The sequence below is a fragment of the Diuraphis noxia genome, unplaced genomic scaffold (assembly GCF_037042655.1).
Source record: "Diuraphis noxia isolate RWA-SAM2 unplaced genomic scaffold, SU_Dnox_SAM2 contig0004, whole genome shotgun sequence".
In the NCBI taxonomy this organism is placed as follows: Eukaryota; Metazoa; Arthropoda; class Insecta; order Hemiptera; family Aphididae; genus Diuraphis; species Diuraphis noxia.
The window spans coordinates 10,298,058-10,316,266 of NW_028301714.1; the positions used below are offsets into that span (position 1 = coordinate 10,298,058).

General features: G+C 27.2%; 1 protein-coding gene across 1 annotated transcript in view; it reads right to left on the bottom strand.

Moving 5' to 3' along the window:
• LOC107165853 (uncharacterized) overlaps positions 1–9,350 on the bottom strand; it is a 34,967-nt gene extending 25,617 nt beyond the window's left edge. The window contains exon 1 of the mRNA XM_015514272.2: positions 8,981–9,350. The gene's annotated coding sequence lies outside the window, so the exon portion shown is untranslated. The remainder of the gene's footprint in view (positions 1–8,980) is intronic.
• Between the last annotated feature and the right edge of the window lie 8,859 nt (positions 9,351–18,209).

Genomic DNA, 18,209 nt, shown 5'->3' on the forward strand with positions numbered 1-18,209 from the left:
TTAATACAATTTTCTAACGCATTCCGCATATCTACTTAAATGATCGTATATATACTATCACATATACTATGCTCTATATAATAATACAACCAAATTAAAGAATGTAAATTGATTTAATAACCATGTCAAGTCTACAAAGTATAAAAATTATCCAGAAATAGTTTCCTAATGAAGAAATATTATTAAAATTAATTCTATAACATATGACTGTACATCAAAGTGAAAGTGAAACAATTCGTGCGAAACATTATATATATTCACTCAAAGCGTATTTATTACGAAGTTCATATCAACGCGACATTATTTGAAATACAATAATAAATATGAATAGTTTGATTGGAATTTGAAAGGACATAAACAAAATATTAAATATTACTATAAAAATTAACCAATGATCAATGGCCACTGGCCATGCTTCTATAAATTAAAACTATTATATATAATTAAAATTGACTAAATCATCAGTCTTTAGAAAATTATTTTTATTTAAGGGTAGGTGTTACGCAAAGACGTTTTCGATTGTTTTGTGATCATAATAGCATATTGGTATGATGCTTAAATTTTAGTACAAAAATACCCAACAAATTATATAACATAATAATAAATATTTTACAATAAAATTACAAATATAATATTATTATATAGTACCTACATAATGTATTAAATCCAGACTTAATTTCAAATACGTAAATATTTGTGAATTTTACTTTTAATTATCATTTCATAAAATATATAACAATGAATACTTTTACTTTTATCAAAATAACAATAAATTATTAATATACAATAGGTAATTAATATACATATGTGTTCATCTCAGCAAGAAGATAAAAAAAATTATATTATGCTTACAATTTATTCATTAATATTACTGAATTAATAAATATTTTATATAATATATAAATAAAATACAAATAATAAAATAAATATTTTGTATTTAATTTCCTGTTATTTTAATTATTACATGAATATACTGCAATATGACGATCAGACGCTGTGATGAGGACAAGAGATCAACAACTAGAGAACGGATAAAAAAAATATTGGATTGCCTCATATATACACACTAATGCTGAAGTTGATACTACAAAATAAGAACTAAAACTTAGAAGCTACTTAAGTATTAAGGATTTTAATTTTATATACATTTTCAAGTTTAAACTAAACTATTTTTCTATAATATTCTTTAATATTATTATATGAAGTAATTATGAAGATTAAGCCTATAATAACACAACACTCATGAACCAGAATTTAATATTTAACAATATATATTATTTTCTTTCGACCAATACACCAAAACATGTTTTGCACGCGCAAGTTCAAGACGTCAACAAGAGTTTGAACAAATTGTACGAGAATGAGACTAATTGAATTAAATGAATTATGGCCTTGTGCTTCAATTATTTATTTATTGGCTTTAAAAGATTAGTCCGTAAATTAACCTCACCCATATACTCAAATGAAGAAGCCTTTGGACCTGTCAACAATATTATGTACTGCAATGGGGTGAATACATTTTCATGAGACTCGCCAAATGTGTAACGCGAATACTGAATAATACTGAATTTCTATATTAAACTGAAGAATATTTATTAATTTTATATATTTTTGGTATTCCTGGTTATTAGTATTATTATTTATTAGATATCAAAAGTTCACGAAATATTAGACAAAATGTATGACAAATGTACTATCATATTTTCATTGTTAATTTTAAAGTTTTAATTATTTTTAAAGTTAGCAGTTAGGCTAAGGTCAAAATAACGTAGAAACTAATATAACTGTTGAAACCATAAAAATACGGAACTATCACTGCAAACCAAAGAATTATAGCGCGGTTAACAAATTAATTACGGTTAATTATTCGGTAAACATCAATCGTTTTATATACCTGAATTTTAATAAAAGATTGAAAAAAAACACTAAAACTCGATCAGGGTGAAAAACATAATGTATTATACCCAACAAATTTCTCTAGCAATTGCGACAAACCAGACGTAATAATACGCACACACTCCGCGTCTAATTAATCGCTCGACTTTCATTTATGCAAAAAAAAAACGTACAATTCTATGAAAAAAATTTACGTCTAACGGATTTCAATTGTTAACGAGATCTTTGAATATCCTAAACAATTCGCTAGTTCGCATTTTCATAATGTATTTTCGAGCCTATTATAAATATAATATAATATGATTATGATTGTTTTCTATCATTATTATTTATTAGTATTAGTATTTTTTTTTAATTTATTATGAAACTTATTATAACAATTATAATAATATTCAAAGACTGAACTTCTAAATTAATGATATTAACCATGACGCATATAGAAGTTACTCATAGCAAATACTTATATATAAAAAATGATTCACCCAGCATGATCACCAAAGAGAGATTTTATTCAATAATCTAATTATTTAAAATATACCTAAACATAGGCGTGCGCACGAGTGCAGCAGAAGGTTCATATGCTGCATCTGCCACATTTTTTGGGCCGATTGATTAGTCTATGGGCCGGTCGGGGCAATTCATTATTTAATAATTTAATATAAATTATAATAATTAATAAGTAAATAAAATTGATGTGAACCATAAATAATATAATTATTTTATATTATAACTAATAAAGTCTGATAGTAATTGTAACTTGGTGTTTTCAAAAGCAGTGAACAAATGTTTCCTTAAATTTTGTATGTGAACATTTGTTAATTGTTAAAAAAAAAAATGATATTATTATAACCACTTGGGTAACAATAACACTGCCTGTGTATAATATGATCAATAATTATAATTTTGACTATTAAACATTTATTTGGCCGATTGTTAAAAAATGGACTGCTTAATTTTATATGCTGCATCTGCAATGAAAGTCTGCGCACGCCTATGTACCTAAATATCATATTTTAAAGTTTTTAAGATTTTTTGTACTACCTATGCACATGAGTGGAATGGAGTTACAAACTTCAGCTTTTCAAAAAGAAGCTCCCTTTTCTACAATTAATTGTTTGTCAGATAATTAACAATTATGAATTTGTATTGCCACAGGAACTCTTTAAGTAATACTACAAACAATTTAAAGAAATTTAAAATTTAAAGTTTGAGTATATTTAAAAATTCCAAAATTAGGACTTATAGTACGAATTCATTATTGAAAAAAAAAAAATTAAATAATTCGTATTTGAATTTAACTAGATGTATTCTTTAACTCTTAAATATACACTCTTTTTATACTTAAAATTTAGGTATATGCTAATTATGGTAATTGGTAATGCAATGCCTATAAACTAATTTAAAAAGTATTGCAATTTTGTTTTACTATATATAATTCTACAGGATTATTGCATGCATAACTCATAAATTATAATAATATGTAATAATAATTTATAGCTAGATATTCACTCTATAAAATAACATATCTTCGGTAGTTTTTTCCATAATTCTCATCATTTGATATATTAAGCTAAGCTTTTGTTTACAAAGACATGAAACCCATCATTTTACAGTTAAGTTAACCACTATATTCGTTCCGATTGTGAAATACGAAGTAAGTATCACAATTAAGCACTGTAGTACGTCACGAAACCAACAAGGTCTCGGTTGTTTTAAATCGATTGTTAAATTTTGGAAAACAAATCGCTATTCGTTTAGTACATGTATATTTTACTGTAAGCTTATTTTTGTCAAAAACAATTGAATATATAACACAAAATTTGAGTTTATATAAACTAAAATTAAAACAAATTAAAAATATTGAATCTGAAACACTATTTAATTTCTAAAATATTGTATTTTATCAAATAATATTATTTTATCGTCAAATAGGTAATGCTATTATTTTTGTTTCTTCTCTACTGTTTAATGTTTTTATTTAAATACCACCTCTTTGTTTTTATTTCACTAGTTAATTAACACATTTCTTTTAGTATAATTTGGTACAGATTTGTATTTATCACAGCTGCTCGATCTATAATATTACTTCGAGGCTAAAATGGTTCATCCGAAACAAATAATGATACAAATACCATAACATATGGTTAATTAAAAACTAACTTATAGTACATGATGGTTAATAAAAATTTAAAACTTAAATCTGTCCTAAATAACTTATTTCTACCTTGAACGAATGATTATATTATACAGACTCTCTGATTTGGTTTAATGATAAGAAAACAGAACAAACGCCTTCACGCTCCGTCACAACAAATGTCCTTCATGTCGTTCTTAATAATGAACATAGCAGCAGTGTATGCCTAAAACTATATAGTTATATAGTATATATACGCTATAGTCTCAAACTGCCTATTTCTAAAGTGAACTATTTGGTATAGGTACACTTTAAAATAAAAATGAAAATTGATGACTATAATAAATTAGCCTTAAAAAATCCACAATATATTATAAGCATTGATAAATGAGTTAAGAAATCATAAAATCTTTTCACAAAATACTAGAAAGATATTTTCAAATATTAATTAGTTAATGTCTTTAGCAAAAATACGTATAGGTGGTATAATGTTCACTAAAACCAAGTACCTACTAGTACCTTTATTCGCAATAATATTGATATACTGTATTTTGTTGTAACTGTCTGATAAGCCGAATCATATAAATCATATACTTTACATATTATGTTACCTAAATATAATAATTTCAAAAGTTATTAATCAAATATATTTTTAAATATTTAAAACATAAAATTATAAATTGTTTATTGTAAAACAGCTGTGTTCTTTATTCATATTTTAGGCAACAACGAAAATTAAGACAACAGGCAGTTTGAAAAACACCTACCTCCTTATTATATAATAACGTTGATCTAAAATCTTGATAAACCCATGACGGCACAATTAACCATTTTAAACGTCATTAAAATGTAAAAATATAATTTGAACCTTATTATAATTTTTATGAATAAGCATTAAAATAATATAATGTATATAGATTTGTATATAGATACTTATTTATTTAGGAGAAGTATTGGCAACATAGTTCCTTCTCCGGTCCTCGATACCATAGGAAAAAACAAGATACTTATTTATTGTCAATAAATACAATTAGCTGTATAATTGTATATTATATTATATTGTAATGTACCTATATAAATGATATAGTAATATACATGACATAAACCAGAACATATACCATTACATTATCAATCATTGAATCAACTTTTGTTGAATAAAAACTCTGTAAAATAAATGTTAATTATAACTTAAAACAATAATTAAAAAATAATAAGAATCATGTAAATCAGAAGGTCATATATTATATAACTATATAAGTAACGAAAGATTATTGATAAAGACAATATTAATGCAATATTATCTTTTTACTTCATTCTACTCTTCTAAAAACAAAACACATAAAGAACGATAAAAATCATGAGGGTATATTACTAAATACTCATTATAAAAATGGCAAAAATTCCATAAATATAAACATAATAATATATGATATATAACTCTATACTCTTTTTTACTTATTAGACCGTTGCATTAGTTGAATTGTTTATATTTTTATAGGATTCTTCATAAAATAAATGCGTACATGTCAACATTTTCTAAGTAGCGGAACAATAGTTAGATATCTACGCAACATGACGTCGTCGGAGACATTACAGCAGAAACATTTTATAAAACCGTTCCGTATCGAAAATCGTATTACGTGATGCCAGTTGTAGTAAATAATATATATTCTAAAAAGTATACGCAATTACATTATAAGATTTTTAAGTATACATAATACCATAATGCCAGCAGATAAATGTTGAAAATCAGTATTTTAAATTTAAATTAATAAGAAATGCATTAAATGCTAATTATCTAAATGGCTAAATAGTATAATGATATGTATTTAATGTATATCATACATATACATTTTGGATTTAATTAAAATATCCGGTAAATTGGTTAAATTATGAATTAAGAAAACATGCATGTACCTATTGTAAATTGACAAATTAAATGTTTAATTAATTAATTCGAAAAACATTTTTTGAAAATTTAAATTTAAAACTAGGTATACATTTATAGTTTATACGTTTCATGATACTACAGCCCATAATATGTATAGTAAAAAAATATGTATAAATGTAATATTATATTATAGAAGTTCCATTATTTCAGAAGTTGAAATAGTTCAATGAAGTATATCAAGGTCTTAACAAACTTGCCAATTTATTTTTAACCTTCTTTATACCGACTCTTCGAAATCATATAATAGATAATAGATATTACATACTATATTTTATATCCGCACACAATAAACTAGTCTATAATATTGATTTACTTTCTTCTAGATTTACAACAGAATCAAATAATAGAATTTGTATTATTACTATATATTGTTATCTTTTATCTGAGGTATACAATAGATTTAAAACAAAATACATTAAAGTGTCATAATCAAGGTTAAAAAAATACATACTGTTTAGGTATGCAACGTTTTAGTATTATAATTTGTAAGTACCAATAATTTATAACTTTATAAGTAATTAATATTTTGTAGATTACTATAATAATGTAGATTATAATAAGGCATTTTTAAATTTCCAAAAATATAGTAAATAAAAAATTAAATTTTATAGATCCTAATTAAGTTGATTTATAACCATTAAATAACATAAAACTAATATTTAATATTACATTAGAAAACCACAAAATGTTAAATGATAGGTATCATTTTTCATATAAAATAAAATGTATTCATAATAATTTTATCTGAATTTTTAAAATAACAAAAATAATTATTATACAAGTTTTTACCAATGCCAACCAATTATAGGTATATATATTATAATAGGTGTTATTATGAATGTTTTTAGTACATAGAAACTGATATAAATAATATAACTTAAATGAATAATTTAAAATAGTATGATTTTTAATGAAATATTAACTAAATTATACCAGTATGGTAGATAACAATAAATACTATAGATTTATGTTACCTTAATCCATTAGGTATACTATTATATCTACCTATATTAAATGCATATAAATTATAAATTATCTAATTCAATATTATATTATTTTGTTATATTATAAAGATATATGATTCAGTGATAGGTATTCAATATAAAACATAAATGCATAACCCTTAGCTTGAGTCTGTATTCGTGATAAGGCAAATTATTCTAATTCCATAGTCCATACTCTTTACATTGTTTCTACATAAGCAAATTGCACGGCTATTCTTTAATATAGGGAAATAGATTTCTTTTGAGATTCACTTCTGCATGGTCATGCAGTTTTTAATTCTATTCAATCTTTCTTTCTTTGTAAATTGTATGTTTTGTTTTGAATATATCAGTATACGTCACACAGTACAATTTGCCTGACAGTAATATACTTATCCGGCGGTTGTGACAATGCAAAATTGAACACGCATAAGTTTCTGTTACTTTTCGAAGTTAATCGACTGTTTTAGAGAGTCTATTTGTTGCTATATAGTTTCTGTAATACTCCTATATAAGATTCCATAATCATGTTTCCGTTATTTGATTATTTCGGAAACATTTAATCCTACTTTCGATTTACAAACATTAAGTGAACTATATTATATGCATGTTCCAATAAATGTATAGATACGTATTATACAAACTATGATTATTGCTATATTACAATTATAACAACATTGTAACAATTAATTTCCAATTTGATAATGTACTTATGTATATAGTTATATACATATGTACGTGCACATTTCAATTACTGTATATCTAGAATCTAAAAAATTAAAATACAAATAATGAATTGAACTCACTATATACAAGCACCTATTATTTATATACATTTGATGTCATAATACGAAATTTTAGGGGAGTAAAATTATGGTAAACATTTAAAAAAATCTCAAATCAAACTTAACCTGAATACAAATTGCACCAAATTGCTAAACGTGGTGTACATAGCAGTCGTTCAAGTCACCAGATTAAAGTTTCCGGAACAATAACAGTAATATATATAGGTAACCTAATCACTATATTATACATAAATCATTAATGTTACTCACCAGAATATTATTATAATAGACATTAGATGCCGTCGTATACCTAACATGACGACCTCGACGGACTAATGAATAAGAAAACGCACATCGATTAATATTATTTCGTTATGTACAGGACGTAGGTATCTATAAAAATATTTACAACTTTGGAAATATATTATTATTATTACACGACGATTACAGTATTATAAGCATTCTAACATTATCGTATCGAATCTAAGGCGATTAAAAAACTTTCAGAATCACATAAAAATGTCCAATTTTTTATTTTTTCATAGTCAGCATAATATTGACCTAAACACAGCACGTTGGGAGCGATGAATTTAGGCAAATATCATCTGATACGACAGTGTTCTGACGCAGTTTTACATACGGACGACAAACAATATATACAGAGACTCCGATCGAAACTTTCACATGGCGGCGGCAGGTAAAATAATTATTGGCAGCGGCGGTTACGCGCTATTACGTTTTATACATTGTATATTATTATAGTGTAGTATATCGTCGTGACACAGAAATAGCCGCGACATAATATTATAAAAACAATAACAATGAAGAAAATCGAGACGTAGAGTTGCTGGGAATCGCAAGAAAGTGAATTTTCCAATGTGGGATCCGCGAGAACCACCGCAGCCACCCTTTGACGGTATCGAACAGACATTGTTTTCGTGTCGTAGATTAGCACATACGCATCGTGTAACCGATCGTCGGAAAAATAATAATATTATATATTATGTGTGCATGAGATCCCGCTCGAAATACACGTCAGCGGCGACTTACAATATTACACCAAGTACTAAATAATATGTTGAGCACTAACTACTGTAACTATCTATAATAATATTATAATATCTGTTTTACTTACTAACTAGGTGTCTAGGTGTACCTACGTTAAGTTGCATTATTGCTATACATTGCTACAGTAATGATTATAGGTATTACGATCAACAAGACTACATACCCATTATTTTTATTATTGCTAATGTCCATCTGTCCGGCCATGGATCGAGCACACAAACAAACTGCAATCCAGCATAACGTATCCCGTGAAGATCGTGTGCCCTATATATCACCGTGTCGAGCGAGAGCGTACTCCGTTCGCAGGCCGAAACGTCCTGATCACCCGACGACGCAGAGGTGTAATAAAAAAGTCAATAAGTCGAACGAAAAACAAATTAAAAATTAAACGTTGCCAGTACGGGTAGTACGGGTCGATCGCACGGTGACGACCACGAGCGAGTTATCAGAAACACGGTACACGGTATACGCGACCACGACAGTCGTTTCTTCACTACTGAACCGCTTACCGCGCACGGACCGTGGTGGCGCGGCGGACCAAGCAGTCCTCCGGTTTCGCCGCCATAGTTGCCTCCTCCGACGGACAGGTCGTTGCCGCCACCGGCTGATCGTCGAACATGACCGATGGTGGCCGATCGTCATCGGTTTGTCACGCTTTCACGACGTGTCAACACACGCGGCGCACACACGCTGAATCGACGCGAAAACGCGCTACGGTGTGTGGGTCGATGTTCGCTCTAGACGACGACAAAATAAAAGACGGTTCCTTTGCACTCCCTTCGACTCCCAACCCCCTCGCAACGGTCGTACCCTGTAGTTTTCCATCGTACATCTAAAAAACTAAATTCGTTTGAAGCTTTTTTTTATTTCAAATTTCACGTTGTCGCTTACGATTGTACTGTATTTGATTTTAAATATAAGTATGCTAATATAATTACACACACTATACGGTGCCGTAAACAGGAATTTAATATGGTGGGTGGAAGGGTTTAATCATAGCAAAAAAATGTTAATGTGTATATATAGTATGTATAACATGTACTTATTCCCTACCTCACCCCCATCCACGTATACGGCCCTGACACACTATTTAATATTATAAGTTATAACCGTAAACGAACGTTTATTAAAGAAAAATATTTTATTATAATATTATTATAAAAAATCCATGATATTAGGCGTATTATTAGGTATTATATTGTTTTCATTGTCTGGCCAAAAGGTGTGGTGGAGAAAAATCGAAGAAAATACGAATAATTACTGTCGAAAAACGCGTGAATCCAATCTATTTTGTTTTCCCGTGTCCTAACCGTGTATAATACAATAGATGTAATAGTAATATTCAGACCCTCGTGTATATATGTGCGCGAGTGTTAGTAGTACATACGCAAAAACGACAGCGGAAGTAACTACATAACATAATGCTTATAGGTATAATAATACGGACGATAATGTGTCAAAACCCGTATTTTCACTCTGGTAAATGTTTAAAAAAAATAAATTAAAACACAAAGCACCAGTTGACGCGTGGTACGGCACGTGCGATGTTTCTATAATAGGTATGTGAAATAGAAAATATGATTATTATTTCAACGTCTAACGTCTAAATCGCATCCTTAATTTAGAAACTGTAGGTTAGGTCTATGGCTATGTCCCGATAATAATATGCATATAATTTTTTAGAATTTTTTTTTTTTTACATTTTATTATAACGGCGGACTGCATAAAGTGACAATAATTTATATAGGTACCTATCAGATACACACGTCAATCTATGTATCATATATATAAAAATACGCACAAACTCAATCTCGCGCACGTTATCTGGTGTTAGGAGTTTTAAATGTTTAAATTTTTCTTCTCATCTTTGCTTTTACATTTACACGCCATCATTACACTTTCCAATGTATTGTATACTTATAATAATTTAATTATTCCTGTGAAATTGACATAAGCATACGCAAAAGTATTTTTACCATCCGTATATATACATATACACTAATTTATAGTATACGATAATTAACTATAATACTAAACATACCGATACCATCATATAAATATTATGGTATACGCGTATTGTTATTACTTTCATAAGCATTTGTATACTCGTGACAATTTGATTATAATGTGTAACATATGTAATAAAACTGTAAAAGGGAAATCTCGGTACTATAAAATATTTAAAAATATATAAACATGATTCTATATATTATTATTATTTATGATACCTCTATAATATTTTGAAAACCTAATAGCTGGTATTCATATTCATTTATATTATGATAATATCAAATTTGAATTTTCTAATTTCTTATTCATTTGACATGTTCAGTAAGGTGATTATAAGATTTTTTAGGAATAAGAGTGCAAGTTTTTTGTCCAGACAGAATGATTTGATAATACTAATCTAAAAACTTGTTAAATCCATTAAAAACATACAATAAAAAAAAAAATTAGACAGAAACCAACTAGAACAGATTTAAATGTGTGCAGAAACATATTTTTGAGAATGATTTGTAATCATTAAAAACACACATTGTACATTTTTTTATAGCTCAAATATATTTTAATACATGACTTTTAAATTTTAAACAGAGGCGAAGCGATGAATGTATTGTTTATTTAATTTTTACAATGATGTATATTTGTGTGTGCGCGCGCGTATATTTTTTGTCAATCGTAACCTACAATCAGTACAAATGTTTCAATCTTCTATTTTGAAAGTGGTTTTTAGTAGAGAACTGGATCTAGTCGGTATTTCAGGAGGTCAAAAGCATAAACAAAAACTATTTTACACAAAACCAATTTTTAGCAAAATCGATTTTTTGTTTTTTGTAATTCAAAAATCCGTAACCATAAATTTTATCACATTATACTATCATTTTTTATATATGATATAATTTTCAAAATATCTTGGTTTTCTTTTTGTGTTATATGTATAGGCATTTTAAAATTCAAAACTCTTTTCCTTTTTTGTCTTTTTTCGCATATCTAATAATATTGTGTTTGTGAGTAAAAACATGATATTTATTATACTATAATAAAGTTTTTAACAAACAATTTCGATTGTATTATTATATAAATCAATATCCTATTATATGTATGCAATAAGTTCACATTTTAACAATAAGATGTAGGTACCTAATTATGTAAACACAATAAATCCGATAAAAAAACTTATACAATTGTATAACATACTGTATAACTGTGGCAAGGAATCTGTAATAATATGAATGCATCGCAACTAATTATCAATTTATGTGCGTTTTACCTTGACGAGTCAGTATAATAGTCATCTGAAGTGTAATCCTCGGAAAACTGACGACGCGTTTTGTGGACGGGCCGGAGGTGATGAAACACTTAAAAAACACGTACAAGATTCGTCTCACCCGATGAAAAAAAAAAATGTGGTAGCACTGCATACCATCGGTACAATAAAAACGCATTAGTAGACGCCAGACGGTGATAAATAATAACTAATGACGAGGACATTATGATTTACGTTATTTTTGATCAAGTAACCGCGATTTATTCCGTTGATCGCCGACTGTTTTCTCCGTGACGGGACAAGACGTTAAGAACTTCGTAGGAATCCATAGATATTGGAATTTATTTAGGATTTAACGGTACGGCGTTTTGTCCTGCTTTATTATGTAAACAATATGTTATTATGTATACCGTAATGAGTTCGACGTCCTCCTCCCTCCCCTAGAAATTTGGCGATAAATATGCCACACTTTGTACAATAGCGATGTACCTATATACCACATAATATACTTACATATCATATTAAAATGTATGTATATATTATATTACATGATATATAAATTGTACGATTGTACTTCGAATCGGTAGAAAAAATTTGGACCATGTCAATGTCAGATAATATATTTTATTTGCTTGTTGTGATAAGAACATTTTATTATTTATTATTATTATATTAATAATATGTCCACAACCTACATTTGGTTAATTGCATATTTTTATTGGATTTTCATGTTGAAATAAAAGATAAAATTAGTTATTGGTTGCATCATTATATGGAATTATTTAAATGTAATTTTACATAATATAATTAAAAAAATCGGGTAAGTCGTAAATGTCACTCTGCTGAACAGTAGGTTACAAGTGGGTTACTGTAATGGATGGAATTAAATTTGAATCCAACGATATTATATCATTGTATACGAAAAACGATTCTGAGCGGAGATGGTTTATCTGTCTAGGATATATTATAGATTATTAAACATTTTCAAATCTTAGATTTAAAAAGAAAAAATCGCTCAAATGTTTTGAAAATTTTACCATGTCTAGGTAACGCTAATATAAGTAAACAACCCAAATTTCAAGTTTTTACGAATGTTTTTAACTGAATTACAACAAAAAAATTCTCAAAATTAAAATGTCTATAAATAGCCTAACCTAACCGTAAGGCACAAAATTTAAAATACAACAAAAATATTTCTTGTCATTTTTTATTTGAAGCAATATTTCTGGTGTAGAAAACGTCGTCCGTAATTATTTAATATTATAAAATCGTGAAATCGTACGTTTTTTCTCCTTTAACCGCTACAGCATCTGCAACATCATGGTTTTAACAGCTTTTATTTGAGTACAGTTTCGAAAATCGAAAACTGACCTCTTTAAAGTACCGACTCAAGAACATAACCTTTCAGAAAAGATGCTACTCTTGAACTTGATACTTTTGAGTAAGTTTAGAGGGAGAAAAAGTGTTTACAGAATAAAAAAGAAAAAGAAAAAGAAATAAACATCATTGTAAAACCAATACATTCCTTGCTCCGCTCAGAATCTAAAATATGAGAAATAAGCTAAGTATTTTATTCGTATATATTTTGTCTAAATAATAAAGCTTTCAATACAAGATTAATATTAATTGCATTTTTTTATGATTTTTATAAAATAATTTATGATAAATACTAAAGCTATTGTCACATTACAATATAGTCATAAAGACAATGTTATATTATTCTTTCATACAATGTGTGCAATTCAAACAATATGTTCATAAAATATATGATACCTATGTCCTATACATGGCCTGATTGATTTTAATTTTAATTTATATAAAGGGTGTTATCCACTGAAGATAATATTACAATAGTCAATATAATATCACAATAAGCAATATCGCAACTTTAATCAAAAGATTCACACGGACTATAGTTCGCAGACGTAATATTGACGAATAATAAAATGCCCTAAGAAATAATAATAATCATTATTTGTCTATAAATCAATGACTCCGAATTTTAAAAACTAATTATATTTCTTACTGTAAATCCCTATAGATACATATTATAAAGTACAAAGAAAGTATTTTATTCGTCAAAATAAATTCTCTTATAATAGTATCTACTATATGATATTATTTGGAATTTGTTTAGTCTATAATAAGTTTTATAATTTGATTTTCAGCACAAGTCAAATAAATAAATAATTACTATTTGTTATTGACAAAAAAATACATGTTAAATAAAAATAATCGGCAATCTTTATAATAAAACTGGAGGGCCAAAAATGTTTGTCTGGGCTTCAATTCAATGCTGCTCGCATAATCACAAGCGAATCAACGGGCAACGCCAGTTATGATAATAGCTATAATAATATAATTATAATCGAACATGTCCTGAATGACTCATCGATAGCTTAAGATTTGCAATTTTCGTGGTACCTTCGTACCACCACGTAACTATAATATAAGTGTGCACAAAGAAATCATTTTCCAAAATTCCCATAAGTATGGTGATGCACAAGTATTTTAAGATTCAATATGGCCAATGAACGTTATTTTTACGTTTTTAACACAATTACATAAAAGATGAAATAACGAATTGCACAAATTAAGTTTGTATCATATAGAGTTGGCATTTTTGGTGGGCAAAAAAGTGCACGGAATCAACTAGTCCATTATAGATAAAATATATTCATATAGCTATTGCTTCTGTACGATTGTATAGAAGTCAGGAATCAGGAGTACGAAATGGAGAATTATAGAGAAGTCTCTAAAGCAATGGTGTTTACAAAGTGGGAATTAAGAGAGGAAGTGTTAGGGATTAAGTGTTAGAGTTCAACTCTTGTATCAACTCCCTTAAGCCATGTCATATCAAATTTTTACACTGATTAAACCTTAAAGGAATATTTATTTTATTTTATAATTTATTACTATCATTAAAAATCTATTTATCATAAATTCATAACATAATATGATGTATAAATATTTTTATTAATTAAAATCAAAGTTATAGTTTATTTATATCATATAATATACCTATATTATAATTAGAGCGAGGATTTGTATGCATTTGCATATTTATTCTGGTTGATCGTATGATATGCTAAGTGAGCACAAAATTTGTTTAACGATATAACGATTTAAAAAATGAAACTTTGTTAGTGCATATTTTTGCATATTTCGTTATTTTTCTATTTTAAGGGCTTAGGTACCTATTTTACAATTTTAATTGCATATTTCGATGTTTTTTTTGTTTTATTGGAAATTCACGTTTTATTATATAAGATTTTTTAAATTTATACTATTTTCAATTATAATATAAGAAAAAAAAATATTTTTATAGTTTCGATTAATATCAAAATATTAAAATATAGGTAAGTACATTTATTTCAGGAGACATTTTTGATAAAAAATTGATTCCTTTTTTTATATATAGATTAAAGCTACCTGAAAATAGTGAAAGTGGAAAAAATAAAGAAAAGTGTTTTTAGTATTGTTCAAAAATTTGTATTTATAATATATTGTATTAATTATGTTCCAAATAAATTTTTTTATGCATATTTTTTTATTTTCCATGCATATTTTAACATTTTAGTGCATATATTTATGCATATTTAAGATTTTTTAGCGCATATTCGATTGATTTTTAATGCATATAAATCCGCGCTCTAATTATAATATTTATAATTAACACCCTCCTTACAAAAATACTGAAAGATCTGGAAACAAGCATCCATAATTTAATAGGTATACTATAGGTATATGTAGGTATAAGTGAAGATAACTAATTGAGATTTTAAAAAATATTTCAATACACTCATTGTATATGTATATTATATTTCTTTTTGTGTAACTTAGCTAACCTGCAAAGTCTGTGTGTAATAAATAATAATTAATTTTATCATATCTGGCGTCCTGATAAGATGATCTGTCTATAAATGTTGATCACATTTTATTACAAATTTATGTTCTACAGCTTAATATGAATTGGTAAAATGCATGATATTATTAATGTAAAAATAATTAGTTTCAAAACAGATTCTACACAGAACATTATAAGATATTATAAAAGAGAAATCCAACAGAAAGATAATAACCGTTTTCAACCTATATTAATTGAGTATTTTCGTTAATTAAATATCTATGATGATCATTATTCATTACATGCATTATATTATTATTAGTCATTTTTATATAACAATTTTCAATTTAATATCATAATATACCTATCTACTTAATTACTCACCTACGGTATAAGTACACTTAATCCGTTTTTAATTATAAACTCTAGTCAGATTTCTTTTGATAATACAAAAATGTTTCATTTTCATTTTTCAATGAATTGTTTTGTCAATAATAATTGTTCAGATATTACGAATGTTGTTAACCAGACGATTTTCAAAATTTAAGAAAGAATTAGTTAATCCATTAACTGATTTTATGCAATGTATTCACTATTCAATGACATTTAAAAGGAGTACTTATCACATAAATATCGATACATTTTCGTGAAAAGACTTTAGATTAATAATCTGCAGGATTATGTCTCTATGAACTCTTAAAAAAAAAAACATATTTAGTATATTAAATATATTATTATATATTATATGTAGTCATATTCATCCTAAAAACAAAATGCGAGACGTTTGTGAAAATCACAGGAATATATAGGTATACCCAATAATATATTTCACGGCGCAGCAGGCATCTCAATCCCGGGAAAATAACAGCGCACAAGGCGAGAGAATTCAATTCGTTATTCGTTACTCAATTGCCATGACTTATGCGCGTTTGATGGGTTATATAATAAACATAGAGTATAATGTGAAGGTGTAGTAAACAGTGAACACAATTACGTTACCAGGTCGATAAAACTGTACATAGGAGGTTATGTAAGAGTATAAAACGATCTAATAGTATATGCATAAACCAAATTTAGGAACTATTCGACTGTTTAGAATAATTATTGAACGGAATGGGAAATCGTGCAAACCGTATAGTATAATATCAAATTCGATCACTATAAGATGCGTGTGTGTCGTGTCTTATGCCACTGATCACGACGCGTGCCATACCTACCCAATTTCCACGTCCCCCGTAGTATGAAAAAAGGTACCTATAATATATTACGCAAATATTTTGAATCGTTATTGACGTGGATGTTTTAAAGACATTAAACTCATAAAGATTAAAGACATTAAACAATTATACAACTCAAAATTATAAATGCAAGTCAAATAAATATAGTGTGTTTCATTAATTCATTTGATTTATGACTGAAGAAATTGTATATAGGTATTAAGAAAAATGTTTTATAGGTAAAATAGTATTCTAACATTACAGGAAGGTGTCTGACAAATAATATACAAGATACATTTAATACTAAACAGCTAATAATAGCGATTCTTTTAGCAATCAAAACTTTAAGTGTTAAATTTTTTTTTTTTATTTGTTCATAGTTTAGACTTTTAGAGCAACGGTCGGCAACTCCGAATCCGGACCGTGGAACGCAGAAAGCCTTCGAACCGTTGACATGTCTTAACATTTTTTTCTTCATAGGTATTACTATTACAAAAACATAAAGATTTGGCAAAAAAAATTTTCACTGGACCTCGTTTATTTATTATTTTAATCTTCCGGACTCCAATAGAAATTACTTGCCGATCCCTGGTTTAGAGTAATAAGTAATAACATAACATTATTTATTTATATTATTTTGAAGAAAAAAACTATATTTATTACTACTCTAATTTCTTTTATTTAATAAGTTTTAGATTATAGAATGATAGGAATCTGCAGACATGTATAATTTAATATTACGTAGCAGAATATCTTCTCAGAATTTCAATACATAAAAATTGAATTTTGAACAAGTAATTATAGTTATAAGTATTTAAAGTTTATATGACTAGGATCAGGGGCATAACTATGGGGTAGCGAGGGGTAGCGATCGTGACCCCAAACATTTTTATGGGGTCGCAAGAGTATCATTTTGCTACCACAAAATTATTTATATAATTTAATAAAAAAAATCCGCGTCAGTGTGTATTTAGTATTTACTATTTATTTATCTTTAAATAGTTATCAGGAAAAAAATACGTTATTTGTGAATTTTCGTGTTATAAAACTGTAAGTATAA